Raw genomic sequence first — 14,655 nt, 5'->3', positions numbered from 1 at the left:
ATTTGACTTACTCATTTCACACTGATATTCTCCTGAGATTGTGGACCTGTGATTGTCAGGACAGAGCAGGTTTGGTTCTGTACTACAGAGTATTTTCACAGACCTCTCTTTTCTGGTTTCTCAGTAGATTTCATCTTATTCCACTCAGTCTGAGGTGGTGCTAGGTACTTTCACCTTATTTTCAGCTTATTTTACTTTTTATGCAAGAAGAGCTGAAAGAGAAGAGGTTTATGATGCTTTTTTTAGAGAATATCCCCATCTGAATCACTCTGCTAAGCTGCCATTTAAAAAGTAAAATTCTGCAGTGGTAGAGGCAGTCTCAATATTATTTCTTCATTTATTTTTTTATCATATCCTGTTGTAAAGATGTGTTAAAAACAAGAATGTGGTTGCCTCTTCTTTCAAGCAGTGAAAATAACTTGAAGAGTCCACCTGAAATTACAAGAGAGAACTATATAGATCATTCAGAAATCAATCAATTTCAATTCATGATTTCAACTCAATTAGTGATATATATGACTCGTTATCAGCAAAGGGGGAAAGATGGGACACTATTTTTAAACTGGACTTTTGATTTTTAATCAAGCAATTAATTAATTTTAATTAAAAATTAATAAATAATATAAGGAAATTTGTTGGGCAAATGCCTATCAAAACAAGGGTTAGGAGAAAAGATTTTGGCAAACTAATTGAATATTTGCAATTAAGTATTTTTATGATGATATAATTATGTGTGAAAGACAAATGCCTTATAAAAATTTATACTTTTCTCAACTCCTAATTTTTTAAAAATTTCTCTATGATCACCTAAATTTTACATAAAATTTTTGTATTTTTATTTATGAAATAAATACTTTTTTTTTTTTCTGGTGTAGGTTTTAACATTTAACCTCAAGTGATGAATTACTGCCAATGAGTTGTATTGGATGTCTAAGGGTTCACAAGAACTGGATAGGACATTTTAAAAGCATTTTTAAATAACAATATTTGGGAAAAAATAACACCATGATGCACTTCTAAGTGCAAGAATATCAGATGACAAGAAGTTGAAGATACATGACATAGATTGGAAATAAATTTTGTATTTCATGCATTTTAACAGCAAAATCTACCATTTTAATAGAACACCTAAACTGTGGAGCATTCTGGGCTGTTAAACATTTTTGAACCCATATTGAATTTATCTTTTCTCTCTAAAGCTAATACTTCATTTCAATTCAGAAAAATACAAAAGCCTGGTTTTATACAAGATTTAATTTTGATGTCTTGTAATTGTAAGATCTATGAACCACAATCAAATGTTTCAGTTGAAGAACTTCTCAATTACTGAAAGTGTATTTAGTTTTTGTTGCACTGTCAAATTTACTTCAGTGTCAGGTTTCAGATCAATAACTTCTTAGGGATTTGGGACATACAGAGCAGAAATTGCATATGTTTAGGTGAACTTAATTTCTTACATCAGAACATGGTAAAACCCTTTACCAGAAAGGGAAGGGAAAAAAAAAAAAAAAAAAGAAAATAATTGATTTCTTGTTACAATTAGAGTGAGCTCATGTATCACAGTGCTGAAAGTTCAACCACAGCATCTTGATATTAAAAGAGCCTTCATTATTATGCCTTGGAGGAATAAATATTCAATAACCTCACCCAGATTATTAACAAGAAATTCAGCAAAACAATTTGCTAACACAACCAGGAAAATCATCAAATAAACCAAAAAGTAGTAAGGCAAACCCAGTGCTCTGTTACTAAAAAAAAAATAAATTCTTACTTAGCTCCCAAAATAATCTTTTATTTCAGAGGTTTATCACAATGGCTTGGGGGGGAAAAAAAAAGTCAACTCTTTATTTTGTTTTGTTGCCAAGCTGTAGTTCTAACAGAAAGACTTAAAAGTACAGTCTACTTGTAGAATACTTTCATCAAGTTAGCATAAAATTAAACTGCTAATACTGTAAGATGTCATTATGAGTAGTAAAAGGTCTGGTTTTTTTTTCTTTTTTAAACAGAGCAACACAACTGATTAGAATTTACAGCCATTTTTTCATTAAAATATATTAATATATTGTATTTTGGACTTTGCACTGCTCTAATCACTGATATGATTATTGTCCCTGGAAGTGAAAGCAAAATAGACTAGATTCTGAACAACCAAGACTTCTTAAAACTGATTTGAGCAATTACTGGATTTATTTTCAAGAGCTGGAGAGCAACAATCCCAGCCTGTGGCACACAGCAGACCACAAGTGGTGCAGGCTTTCCCACCATAATTTCCTCAGTTATTTGATGTGCAAATATCCAGAAGAATTGCCAAATGGGCAGACAGAAAGATATGGATTTTAAAAGTTCAGTCCTTCAGAATAAAACTTGCAAAAAGCAAAAAGCAAAGATTTCAGTGTGTGTGCTATTTAGTGTGAAATTATCAAAGGATTATGAAAATATGAGTCTTTACACTTTTTTCAACTATTTCTTTTCAAAATAATGATGTATTTTAATGTTCCTGGGGTCTTTCCGTTGTGAAAGGATAAATTTATCAGATATTTGGTTTAGAGGGTGATTTCGCTTTGAGTTATATTTCAAAAATAAAAATGTAAAAACACCAAACTTTAAAAATGAAACCTTCAAATGTAATAAATGCTTAATTTTAAAAGAGGTGAAACCAAAGGAATGAGACTATTTTGGCTCCTGTATATCTACATAAGTTTTAAAGAAGCATTCAGCTATGATGACACTATATTTTAATGGTATTTTTTTCACTAAGTGATTAGTTACTTTCCTAACAGGAATTCACTCCTGTTCATTCATTAGCAAGATGGAACTTGTTCTTCAGTTACATTTTCCATTCTGTCTTTGCCACTGAAAACTAAATATTTTCTTACATCTAACTCCAGTTTTATTCATGATCCAGTTGTTATCCAGTTTTGATGGTAATGATGATGATGATGATGATGATAATTGATGATAATGATGATTGAAGATTGATGAGAAGGAGGAGGAGGAGGAGGAGGAGGAGAAGGGGAAGGAGAAGGGGAAGGAGAAGGAGAAGGAGAAGGAGAAGGAGAAGGAGAAGGAGAAGGAGAAGGAGAAGGAGAAGGAGAAGGAGAAGGAGAAGGAGAAGGAGAAGGAGAAGGAGAAGGAGAAGGAGAAGGAGAAGGAGAAGGAGAAGGAGAAGGAGAAGGAGAAGGAGAAGGAGAAGGAGAAGGAGAAGGAGAAGGAGAAGGAGAAGAGAAAGTGGAGGAGAAGAGAAGGAGAAGGAGAAGGAGAAGGAGAAGGAGAAGGAGAAGGAGAAGGAGAAGGAGGAGAAGGAGAAGGAGAAGGAGAAGGAGAAGGAGAAGGAGAAGGAGAAGGAGAAGGAGAAGGAGAAGGAGAAGGAGAAGGAGAAGGAGAAGGAGGAGAAGGAGAAGGAGAAGGAGAAGGAGAAGGAGAAGGAGAAGGAGAAGGAGAAGGAGAAGGAGAAGGAGAAGGAGAAGGAGAAGGAGAAGGAGAAGGAGAAGGAGAAGGAGAAGGAGAAGGAGAAGGAGAAGGAGAAGGAGAAGGAGAAGGAGAAGGAGAAGGAGAAGGAGAAGAAATGATGATGATGAAGATGATGATGAAGATGAAAATATTTTACTTTACTATAACTTTTATAAATAATTGAATGATTTCCTTCCAGCATATTTCAGGATTTAATTCCCATACTATTTGGCACATTTACTGCTGACTTCCATGTATTTCATGCACATGGAAACTGAACATGATGTTGCTGTGGATTCAGGCACCTGCTTTCTTGCACAGATCACATTTCTACAATTTCACATTTTGTGTAAAAAGTATTCTATTTGATGTCATCCACCCCTTGGCAGCTCACATGTGAGCTTTGAGAATGATGAATTTTTGCTCAGGGTTAGAAAACACAAATTCTTCTCACATCTCTGCTCACAGCTTGGGAACTCTGGTCACAGTTCAGGTTTATCTCAGAACCAGCTCCACAAAACACAGAATATTAAATATAGAGGTGAGTTTACAGCTTGTCTCTGGTGATGTTTCATTCATGTAGTACAATGAAATGGAAGATATAATCACAGTAAAAGTGTAGACTGTATATCCCCTTATTAATCCTAAAGGCCTTGACCTACACAAATTTAAAGAGCTGCAGTATTAATGCAAAGTCCTGTACACTCCTGGAATGAGAAACAAGCAGAGAGGTCCCACAAAGATCCCAGCTGTTGTAAAAAGAGAAGAGAAAAAAAAAGTGGGAAGAATAATGTATTTTAAATTCTGACTGACTCTGATGGAGGTAAGCTTAATTATTTTTTCTTAGAGGTAAGAAAGAGGCTTAATGGGTCTCTCAGATAGAAATTCTGACAGATCAAGTGAGAAGATCTCCTTTTATGTCTGCAACAAGCATGGGAAGGAGGAAAATTAAGGCACAATTTGCCACTAAATGGAGCCATTTGTCTGCAGTGCCAGCCTCTGTATTTAATGAAGCCTGCTCACTTTAATTGTTCTTTGTGCAGAATTTTGCAGCCCTGTGAAAAAGTACAGGCACATTTTACACCAAAACTGTCCTTCTACAGCACAGAGAAGGTGGGACTGTACAGATCTTGAGGCAAGAGCTACAATTTCTGTAAATAATGATTAATAACAATAATAATTATTAGTAAAACATAACACTGTTTCCTGTGCTTTAAGCTACAACATATTTCTGTCCCATCATTCTTTTAATATTAGGACAACACACTTGAGCAAATAGTAGCCCTTTCCTGAAGCTGTTGTTGTGAAAGCATCAAAGTGGAGATTAAAAAATAACTGTATTGTATTCCAAATACACTGTTACTAAGATCAGCCTGCCATGCCAGATCTTGCATTTTATTTTTCTGTCACCTTCAAGTTGTGCTTGCCCAGGGGATTTCACCAGCTGAGAGCAAATCCATGGAACACATCTTGGTATTGATCTGAAATTCCTGGCTCAGGGACAGGACTTTTAAGGCCTAAGTCCTGAAAGAACACCTGAAAGAGAAGAAAAGAAAACAAAAATCTGTCATACAGAGTGTTTTTGAAGATCTACACGTTTTCATGCCATTGGTGTGCTTGTATGAACAAATAAAATCTGTCAGTGCACAAAAATGTCAGTATTTCTACTCTACCTTCATACTCATTGAGTCTTAATATGAAGTACTTAAAGTAATACAGACCATAAGAACTTAAAGAGAAAGAAAAAAAGTCATCTTTTCTTGGAAAAGAATGCAAAATATGTTATTCTAAAAGTCCTGCCTAGTTTATGCTTAAAATAAGAGTAACTTGTTAAAGAGCTCATGAAAAAAAATTAGGAAAAATATATACCTTCAGTCTTTTTCTCATTTTTGCAGAGTCAGAAGGCCATTCTCATATATATATATATATATATATATATATGTGTGTGTGTGTGTGTGTATATAAAAATAAATATAAATCCACTGACACAAAATCCTTGACTATTCCAGACTATCTGGCAAAACTGACTGAAAAGTAGCCTGAAGGGTACTTAAGATATCCTTATGCAAAGGATGGTTAGTTACCAATTAAATAAATTCTTACAAATGGGATTTAACAGTAGTGTTTATCTTCACTGTTGTTTTTAAATTATTCTTGTGGCTGTTTTTCAAAAATATTCAAGACTATATTACTGTTGAAATGACTTTAGGATCTTAAATTGAGATTGGAGGTATTTGGAAACTATAATAACTTGCAAACATACACTAGCTATTGTGAAATAAGTTTTAGCAACTTGGATTTCAGAGAGGTGACAAGCAGAGATTATACTATTATTATATTGTCAAAGGAACAATATATACCACATTCTCTCCTATTTTCTTATTTCTGTGTTTCATATTTGGGTTGGTTTCTTCATAATTATTAATCACTGTCTGTTTATCAGCATCTCCCCTTCAGTAATAACTTTTGATTCTTCACAGTTTCACAGATAATAGAGGTCTTGCATGTTATTATGTTTTTTTATTATTTACAGGAATAGGAAGGAGATGAGAGGAGATGGGCTGCAAATACCTTGGATGTAAAGAAAGCTGAGCTCATGCACTGCTGGAAATGAGAGAAAAGGAGAATTTATAATTGCACAGCCCAAGAGGAAAACTTCATCAGCTTTTTGCAACTGCTTAGACATAAAAATCAACCACCAACAGTAGCTCTGTCCTCAGGAAATCTGGGTTCATTATACCCAGCTCTTAGAGAACATGATTCTCTCTTAGTGGGATTTACTGGCTCTACCTGTACCAATAAATAAAACAGGTCAAGGCTTTTTTCTCTGTTCAGGATGGACAAGTTACACAGGTTTCATCCATGAAATTAAAATTTCTTTCCTCCCAAACTGTACCTGAGCTCACATCATTTAATGGGACTCTCCTATGTCCAGGATTTTCTTGGGAGAGTTCTGGCTGTGACAGTTCAAAACTGAGTCAATGAGTCATCTCAATGAGCCAAAATCACAAGTGCATGGCAGCAGCTGAGCTGTGTCCTTGTCCTTTTGTGTGTACTGGTGTGTAGATTGCACCATTGTGTCATCCTAAATTTAGTTATCTAAACATAAATCTCACCTGCATAAGCTCTACCTCTGTGTTATTAATTACTTGATGTAAACTTGTTGCCTGTCTGTCTGCAGTGTTATAGGAAGTGCAAGTGAACCAGAGCCTGCTTACACTTTTCAGCTTCTCTAAATTAAAGTCAGTGGCAGCTTCCACCCCTGTTGTTTTCTGAGCACAGACAGAACTGCTCTGCTGCTCCCTTCTTCCCAAAATTCTTTCCCCCCATGAATCATAGAATTGCTCTTATTTCCTTGTTTCAAATGAGATCCAGATGACCATATCTGATTGAATGTAACTTCACCTTCCTCCTCCTTTCCTCCTTTAGAGATTCCTAATCTCAGATTTACAATGAGGATGTGATCAGTGCCATCATTTTCCCTGCTGGGTGGGAAGGGTTGGCATGAACACTTTAATGTATTTAGCTCAATTTGGAAAAGTTGGTTGGTTGGTTGGTTTTTGTTTGTTTGATTCCAGAGCCAGAAGAAGCTGAACTCAGGTTTTCACCAGCCTTTAGGTACCACCTTGCTCTGCAGCATTTCCAAGTCTGAGCTGAGTTCTCCAGGTTTAAGGGCTTGCAGGTCTTGCCTGGAAAATCCCCAAAAAGGGTCTCTCAGCTCACTTTTAATGTTATTTCTCACTAAATAATATGGCATCCAGCAGATTCAAGATTGCACACTGATGAACTCTGCACTGATGAATTCCCTGGATTGCAGAAATTACTGTTGTGCCAATGGGAGACCTGACAGCTCCATGTGCACTGTGCTCTGTCCAAGTCTGATCTTGAGCATCCAGGTTAGGAATCTCCTCCTTCTGAAAGCAGAGGGACTACTGCCATTAAAAAACCTGCTAAAAGAAAAGTTATAAAAAGATGTGATTAAATAAAAATACAAATTATTTTTTTAAAGCTGTAATTTCAGTAAAATTAAATTTGAAATATATTGTGAATTGCTTGTGTGTATTTATTTACAGAAATTCCTTCACTAAGAGCAACAGAATGAGTAAAAGCAAGTGTTTGTGTGCTTATTTGCTTGCATCCCTCAGAACCTGTGAAACAGGCTCCCTGATTCCTGCCAGAATTTCTGACACACACAGCCTATTTCAAAGAGTAGATGTATTTTAAAATAGGCCATGATATACATGTAACTTATGTATAGTCACAGCTGATATAATGGGATTATATATATGATTACTTGTGCAGTGGAATCTTTCTGCTGTGCCATGCACAGATGATAAAGTAAGAGGGATTCAGATTACTCAATTTTTCTTTTAAGCAGCACCTTCCCTGAGCCACAAATACATGGTTTAGTGGTAATTGATTTTCTCTGGTAGGGTGCATGGATTACATCCCAGCAATAGAAAAGTAGTGTTAAACTGTCAGTTATGCTAAATATCACTTTTCATTGTCACAGCAGTTTTGGGCTTCTTGCTAAGATTATTTTCATCAATAAATATGTAATTTTGCTTTGATCTATATTCATTAACCTTCTTTTCCTTCATTTTTATTCAGCTTCCCATACACTAGCAATAAGACTATCAGCTCTGATTACTTTTATTTTTACCACACTTTATATAATGTTTTAGTGGACACTTTTTTATACAGCAGATGCTTTTCTTGCTGTGTGTTGATTAATCATGTTTCATACCATCAGCTCCCCCACAGCATTTCACACTTAGTGCTCAATAGATAAAGTATATCATAAACTGCATTATCAGTGCTCAGATAAACATGTCTATATTTTACTAGCTATATTATTAACACTCCAGTCTCCATTTCTGCCCTTATAGCTGCCATTATGAATATGTTTGCTGTTTTCTTGGTGGTACTTTCCTTGTTGGTTGGGTAGGAGTTTATTTATTTGTTTGTTTGTTTGTTTGTTTGTTTATTTAGTACATTCAGATTACCCCAGAAGTTTGTAGTTTTGTGGTCTTTACTTAATTACTTCAGATTGAAAATATGGCATTATATTTGTAAACATGCAGCTTCAGGATTCACTAAAGATTGGCATTTAGTGTGAGACCTTTATGGTTTAATATCTGTGTCTTTTAATAATTTTCCTTTTACTTCACTTTTTTTCATGTTATCATATTTTGTAGTTTAGTTTTACTGACTTTTATTTCAAAATGCCTGGGTATGCCAAAGAATCATCAAATGCCTAAGGAAATATCTGATAGTTAAGGCTGTCTAAATTTTTATTTTGTGTAGTAAATATGTAGATTTTTTTTCTTTTTTTAAATTCTTGATAAAAATTCTAGTGACCTTAAAATACACACTGTGGGATTTGTATTTCTGCTATTCCTTATCCTTATCTGCTCTTTTAAATCAGAAAATTTAGATGATTTCTTGTTTTATGAAGTTAATATTTAACATTTGTTTTGGCTTATCCACGGGTGACTCTTTAACTTTCAAATCTTCAGTCTCACTTTGTTCACTCTCCAAGTTCTGATCCACCAAGCAATGGAAATGTTTCCAAGGTTTTTGGTAAAGCTGGGCTTGGAAATTCATCATGGACTTGGTTGTTCATGCAGTTCAAAAACATGAGAAGTCTCATTCTGTATTCAAAAGGGGAGGAGAGGCACCTATTTATTTTTGTTTCATGTTTTTTATAAAAGAGCAACAGTTTACACTTATTTTTGGAGTATGTGTTGATTGCATTTAAAGACCTGTTTCATATTTGAACCCAGTTCTTGGGGGTTTTTCCACCCACATGAGAGGCTTTAAAAACCACATTAAGCTTTCTTGGCTCAGTAATTATTCCCTCACCTCTGAGTGAGCTCCTTTTTTAGATATTGGTGCTATTTTGTTATTCTAGTTATCAGTCATTGGTAAAACACGACAGGCACGATGGCAAAAGAGCCAAGAAAATAGAATTTCCAGCAAAATAGGAGTCTCACACCTCACTGGGATATTCATGGCTCAGGGGCAGTTTTCTTTCCTACCTGTCCCCACCTGTTTGGTTGGTTGGCTGCTCTTGTTCCTGCAGAAACTACAAGTTCCTGGCTCACCAGGACCATTCCTGTTCTCCAGGGCTGTTCCCCTGGAGCCAGATTGAATTTCTTCAGCAGGACAGTTCTGCTTCAAATCTCCCAAAACTGTTAAAGAAAAGAGTGCATAAGGCTCTCTACTTTTTCTCTAGAAAGTATCATTTTACTGCAGGGTGAAAGAAGTTGGCAAACATCATATAAAGTATATTTGAGAGCTATAGGAGTTTTTTTGTTGCTGATGGTTTTTTTTTCCCCTTGGCATACCTTCATAACTAACATTTCATTTACTCTTAATTCTGCTTCCATAAAAAATAGGTTGGAAAAATAATTGCTGTTCATGTATATATATATATTATACAACATATATATGAAATATATGTATGAAATGTATTATACATATATATATATATATATATATATATATATATATGAAATATATGGAATGATTGCTGAAGGGAGTAACATAGTGAAATGAAGTAAAATAAAATTACTTGTTAAATCAAAAGCATAGTTATTTCAGTGACCAAGAGACAGTTGGGTTTAACTGACATTATGCTCATGCAATCTGACTTACATTTTTTATTTTGACTAGTTGAAGGAAGTAGTTGGCAAACAGGTTTAGACTTATACCAAGTCTAATATAGTTAATATCATTTTGTGACTAGAATTAATTCTGTGTTAGTCAAAGGAATGTTTAGCTAGTTTGCTGTGAGTACTACCTTGATATTTTACAAAAAGATGGAAAAGAGGAAAATCTTTTAAAAATTCATGAGGACTTCTCTTAAAAATGCAAGTATCATTTGAGAACTCAAACAATATAATCTGTATAAATTATCCTGTATATTACCATCACTCACAAAACCCTATTCAATCAGTTCAGTTACATCATTCCATCATCATTAATGGCCCATTACCTTTACTGTGTTTTCAAACCATTGGTTTCAGGCAGCCCAACTTCACTTTTGGAAAATCTTTTTTAAGTCATCTTCATCACCTAGTCCAACACATTCCAATCTGACACATTAACACATCAGAAATCTTTACTGCCTTATTATCCAACTAGCAGGAGAAAAAAAAAAGGTAATTCACACATCCATAGGATGAATTAAGTCTAATGGTGTGAACTCCCTGCTAGGAAAACCTCTCAAGGCACTCAGCTCCCTTCTGCTAAAATCTTTCACACACTCAATAGTTATTAACATTAGAGATTAAACTAATCATGAGTTCCCTCTCCTCAAAATTATCTAAATATCTGATATTCTTGTTTGTGGTTTTCTATATAAGCAGTAAGAAGGAAGGGAGCACCCTTCTTTTCAGAGGGCAGTGCAGACTGACCTGAGCAGTATGACCACACAAAGCAAGGAAAGAGAATTTCTCAGGTGTGATGGCAAAATACAAAATAGCTTGGAGTATCTTGAGGATCTAGACCTACATTCAAAAAAAAAAAAAAAAAAAAAAAAAAAAGGGAGGGGGGAAGTATTTTTCATTGCTTACTTTTAAGAACTAACAGGCAAGAGGTTGGCAAAGTTGATAATTTTTTATGTCAGTTGAAGATAATTCAGAATTTATCTTAGTTGCCATTGTGTGGATTTTTTCTGATGGGGAAGGAGCAGGTCCCTGCTGACTCCCCTGGAGTGCCACCCTCACTGCACCCCTGCATTTTGAGATCCTTCTGTGAATTTCCTCTATATTCACTCTACATTTTCATGGTTCATCACTTATATTAAGGCATTTGTTATTTAATTTTCCCTCCTTGCCTTCTTCTTCCTTCCCTTCACCTTATCTTCTCTTCCACCCCTTTCCCACCCTTTATCCCTTCATGCAATCTATCATCCCCTCCCATCAGTTCCCTAGCTAGCAAAATGTTCTTTTAAGCCCTTTTACAGCCAGAATCTTTGTGTATCAAGAACTACAATCAAAAAGAATTAGCCTCAGCCCTGCTGCTAAAATACCACAAATTTCATGTTCAGAAAACTAGGGCAGAAAGCAGAAGGAACATTTCTTTTAAGATACTGCTTTGCTGGATTTTTTTTTTCCCCTTAAATCCTATTGCCTCTTATATTGCTCACAACTAATTTTGCCAATACTATGAAAAAATTTCATTGTCTCTGAAAAAGAAGAATAAATTGGTTCCCTGCTGATTGACATACAGATTTAAAAAGTGGCAAGTTTTCTAACTCCAATAAAATGTTTTATTATAGATTTCTTCCTTTGTTTTTTCATGTTTTTTTGTCATTTTATGAGTGTCCCTCACCATTATGATCAATTTGCTCCTTTGTATATATGTGTAGGCCATAGAAGAGGTATCATTCCAGGCATGTAAGCTGAAATTTTTATTTAAAAAAAAATTAAAATCAGTGTCTCCCAGTTTGAATCTGTACCTTCTCATGTGGCCTTTATTGAAAGTATTCAAAGTTTTAATCTTTAAGCTCCCACAGCTGCTGTTTGTGAGGAACCAAAACCACAAAGTGTTCTGCCTGTTGCCCACATTTGGGTGCCCCCAAATTTCCTCGAGGTTTCCTCATTCCACAGTTTCTGGGGAATAAATGCTCATTTGTTGCCTGAAGAAACAGATCCCAAATGCCCAGAGGAAAATATCCCACTGATATTTTATAAATTTAAAAATATCCCATAGATCCCAAATCCCTCAGTAAAAAAACAAAAGGGAAAAAAAAATAAAAAATAAAAAATAAAAAATAAAAAATAAAAAAAAAAAAAAAAAAAAAAGGAAAAGAAAAAGAAAAAGAAAAAAAAAAAAGAAAAAAAAAAGAAAAAAAGAAAAAGAAAAAGAAAAAAAAAGAAAAAGAAAAAAAAGAAAAATAAGATAAAAAGAAAAAGAAAGATTAAGCAATGCCTAGTGGTATCTCATACACATACAACATGGTAAAATTTATTACTTGTATATATTTGCACTTTGGACAGTAAAATTTATTTTTAGTAATATTTATTTTCTTGCTTCCTCCAGTCCTACATATCTCAACTCTATCAAAATCACACAAGACCATCTAAAGAACTAAATCAGGAGAGCTTAATATGTCAGTGTTTTCCTAGAAATAATGTAATTTTTTTTTTAATGGTTGACCTTTTACCGTTGAAAGCACAAGGCTTTCAAACAGTTTTAATTTGTCTTTCTGTTCACACAGTTTTCATGAATAATATTAAAGATGGACAAAATAATTGCCTAACCCATGTGCCAGAGATACAAATTCTTTTTAAAAGAAACATGAAAATGGAATGGTTGAGGGCAGGGGAGCAGTACAGGGGAAAGAGATGGGGAAAAAAAGTGGATTTTGTGTGGAATAGTATCAGATTTCTGCATTTCAAGAAGTTCAGCAGCTGTGCTAGATCTTTGGGACCTGCTCAGTTTCTGGATGCCCAGTACAATATTTCATTTCCTGTATTCAAAACCATCCTCAACACACATTGTCCCTTATTTTTTATCTGATTTCCACAAGAATAAAACATAACCTACGGGCTGGGAAAGGCAAAAAGTCAGGAAAAAACTTACAGATCCTGATTTTGATTTATTTTTCAAACCAAAGTAATGCCTGTCAGTGGTATGGGAATGGAGACAAAAAACTTGTCTGGCAAGAGCCTCCAAAAGTTTAATTAGTCTGAATTTGTAAAGAGCACCTCCAGTCTCCCTCCAGATTTCCTCAAAGACTTAAAACTCGACTCTCCACAGGGTGGAACCTTCATCTCTACGACCTCTTTCCCTTGTTCTCTTGAGCCCCAGCTGCATGATTTGAACTCCAGGAGATGTGGCAGCACGTGGAATTTATTTAATGAGTTGGGCTTTCTCAACAAAGTGACTTTTTTGAGGAATCACCTGAAATTTCTATTCCTGTATGAAATAAAATAGCAGTGGTCCGAATTCCTCCATCAGCAAGACTTCTAATAAGCCAGGATGGAACCTTGCAATAGGAATTAATTCATTCTTTTTCTGTTATATAATTGCTGTTCCTCCAGGCTTCTAGAAAATACATCCCTTGTTAAAAATCAGCTTTAAAAGGTGCATTTACAGTGAAGTAAAAACAGCCATTACACAGAATGTGTCAGAAAAAAAAACCAAAACTGAGTGATTGATATTCAGAGGTCTCTTCTGTTGGATGTCACATACACAGCCCATGAGCAGTGGGGCTTTTTCCCATTCTTGTTACTCACTGATGCAAAGCTTTTAGGGGTATCCCTAAAAAAGGTGGAACAAAATTATAAAATTATTATAAATTATAATATATTTATATTATAAATTATTTATATATTATAAATTATTATAAATTATCATGCCTGGAAAACTGGGAACACCTAATTCTGTAAGAGAAACTGCAAAAGGTACCAGGCTGGGCTTCCTCTAGGTGTAGGGTTAAACAGGAGCAGCTGCCATGTCCAGCATTGTACTTGAACAAGCTAGTAGCTCAGAGCTTTGGGGAGAAAAGTAGTTTATTTCAGAGTGTGCTAAAAATCCGTGAGAACTTTACCCCGGGTGGAGAGTATTCACCTCAACAACAGGCAGCAGGAAGGATTGTGTTGATATTTGTTTCTTTTTCCATTGGGGATTTTTGTTGGAGGAAAAAGTGCCTACAAAATTTATTATTTTTTATTAAAGAACAGCCACGTGGGGGACGAGTCTGCAAGCAGAACAGAAAGTTTCTGGAGGCATTTTAAATCTTGAATCTTTTTCTTTCTTATATAAGAAACTTATTATTTAATATCCCTGAGAAACAAGGCTACAGATTTTGCTTCTCATACGAAAAGATGTTTAGTTCAGTTTTATAAAATTAAAATAAAAATCCCATAAAAGGCATGAAGTGTATGCAATAATGTATCTGGAACCTCAGTTGGCTTGTTCCATCTTATATTTCATGAGCAACAGCAATCCAGGAACTTGATGGCCATTTTAAAGACAGATAATTTATTAAGTATAAGAGGTAATGGTACATATATTGCCAGAAGGAAAGAAGACAGGCACAGAAAACTCCAGGCATGGACAGATGGGCTTCTGAACAGGGTTCTTGTGGGAATAACAATGCTCTAGAGCTGGGGGGGTGTGGAGGTCCAGGGAGTCCCTCTGGACCTTCTGTGGGTGTGAGAGCCCCCCTGTCAGACCCCTGTGAGACCC

This window comes from Oenanthe melanoleuca, chromosome Z (genome assembly GCF_029582105.1).
Source record: "Oenanthe melanoleuca isolate GR-GAL-2019-014 chromosome Z, OMel1.0, whole genome shotgun sequence".
Lineage (NCBI taxonomy): Eukaryota > Metazoa > Chordata > Aves > Passeriformes > Muscicapidae > Oenanthe > Oenanthe melanoleuca.
The sequence above is the reverse complement of the archived record's forward strand: the minus strand, read 5'-3'. Positions refer to the sequence as shown.